This window comes from Triticum aestivum, chromosome 5A (genome assembly GCF_018294505.1).
Source record: "Triticum aestivum cultivar Chinese Spring chromosome 5A, IWGSC CS RefSeq v2.1, whole genome shotgun sequence".
Taxonomy (NCBI): domain Eukaryota; kingdom Viridiplantae; phylum Streptophyta; class Magnoliopsida; order Poales; family Poaceae; genus Triticum; species Triticum aestivum.
This window is the reverse complement of record NC_057806.1, coordinates 576,461,690-576,464,121: the sequence shown is the minus strand read 5'-3', so window position 1 is coordinate 576,464,121 and position 2,432 is coordinate 576,461,690.

Below are 2,432 nucleotides of genomic sequence, written 5' to 3'. Positions count from 1 at the left end.
TGCAATGCCGAAGACAATCTACGCACCGGACTCGTCGTCATTGAAGCCTGGTTCAGGGGCTACTGAGGGAGTCCTGGCTTAGGGGGTGTTCGGGTAGCCGGACTATACCTTCAGCCGGACTCCAGGTGAGGGAGTCCTGGATTAGGGGGTGTTCGGGTAGCCGGACTATACCTTCAGCCGGACTCCTGGACTATGAAGATACAGGATTGAAGACTTCGTCCCGTGTCCGGATGGGACTTTCCTTGGCGTGGAAGGCAAGCTTGGCGATGCGGATATTCAAGATCTCCTACCATCGTAACCGAGTCTATGTAACCCTAACCATATCCGGTGTCTATATAAACTGGAGGGTTGTAGTCCGTAGACAATCAACTCCATATACAACAATCATACCATAGGCTAGCTTCTAGGGTTTAGCCTCCTTGATCTCGTAGTAGATCTACTCTTGTACTACCCATGTCATCAATATTAATCAAGCAGGACGTAGGGTTTTACCTCCATCAAGAGGGCCCGAACCTGGGTAAAACATCGTGTTCCCTGCCTCCTGTTACCATCCGGCCTAGACGCACAGTTCGGGACCCCCTACCCGAGATCCGCCGGTTTTGACACTGACTTTGGTGCTTTCATTGAGAGTTCCTCTGTGTCGTCGCCTTTAGGCCCGATGGCTCCTTTGATCATCAACAACGATGCGGTCTAGGGTGAGACTTTTCTCCCCGGATAGATCTTCGTCTTCGGCGACTTCGCTCTGCGGGCCAATTCGCTCGGCCACCTGGAGCAGATCAAAAGCTACGCCCCTGGCCATCAAGTCAGGTTTGGAAGCTTAAACTACACGGCTGACATCTGCAGAGACTTGATCTTCGACGGGCTCGAGCCACAGCCAAGCGCGCCGCACTATCTCGAGGGGCATGATCTAGCTCTGCCCCCAGACAGTGTCCTGGAGGCTGCACACGCATCGGTTCCGACCCCTAAATCGGAGCCTATTGCACTAATCGAGGATGAGCGGTCGGACGTCACCTCGGGGGCTGCGATCCCGAAAGCGATCGAGCCGAACGCTAGCCCCGCACTCTGCACGACCCGTGACTCCGAGGATCCGGATTTCTTCCCGGACTCCAAACCCCCCGCGCCCCTGCCAACCGAATCCGATTGGGCGCCGATAATGGAGTTCACCGCCACAGACATCTTTCAGCATTCGCCTTTTGGCGACATCCTGAATTCTCTTAAGTCTCTCTCTTTATCAGGAGAGCCTTGGCCGGACTACGGTCAACGAGGGTGGGATACGGACGGTGAGGAAATTCAAAGCCCACCCACCACCCACTTTGTAGCCACTATCGACGATCTAACCGACATGCTTGACTTCAGCTCCGAAGATATCGACGGCATGGACGACGATGTAGGAGACGAACAGGAACCAGCACCTGTAGGGCGTTGGAAGGCCACCTCGTCATATGCCATATATATGGTGGATACTCCAAAAGATGGAGATGGTGATGGAACAGTAGGGGATGACGCCCCCAAGAAACAGCCAAAGCGCCGGCGTCAGCGGCGCCGCTCTAAATCCCGCCAAAGCAAAAAATGGTGATTCCGGCACGGGAGATAATACTACCCCGGATAGCGCCGAAGAACACCCGCCTCAGCAAGATTCGGCACAGGAAGATGAAGAAGCTAGCCCACATGAGAGAGCGGCAGACCGAGAGGTCGAGGATGATAACTATACGCCTCCCTCCGAAGACGAGGCAAGCCTCGATGACGACGAATTCGTCATACCATCAGACCCCGCCGAACAAGAGCGTTTTAAACGCAGGCTTTTAGCCACGGCAAGCAGCCTCAAGAAAAAGCAGCAACAGCTTAGAGCTGCCCAAGATCTGTTAGCTGACAGATGGACTGAAGTCCTTGCGGCCGAAGAGTATGAACTCGAACGCCCCTCCAAGAGTTACCCGAAGCGCAGGCCGCTACCCCGATCAGAGGAGGAAGCACCTACATCACCAGCACATGACATGGCAGACCGGCCACCTCGCGGCCGCGACAGAGAGGCCTCTCGGCCCTCCACCCAAGCCATGCCCCGACGCCACTCAACTAAGGCACGGGAAAATGCGCCCGACCTGCGAGACATACTGGAGGATAAGGCAAGACAAACAAGATCGATCTACGGATCGCGCAGGCGCCCTACGGCATGTGACAATGATCTTCACTCCGGATACAACAAATCTAGCCAGGCCGAACACAACAAACATAGCTCTTCCGAGCTACGTCGTGATATAGACCAGTACAGAGGCGCCGCACACCCGCTATGCTTCACGAATGAAGTAATGGATCATAAAATCCCAGAGGGGTTCAAACCCGTAAACATCGAATCATACGATGGCACAACAGATCCGGCGGTATGGATCGAGGATTATCTCCTTCACATCCACATGGCACGCGGCGATGATCTACAC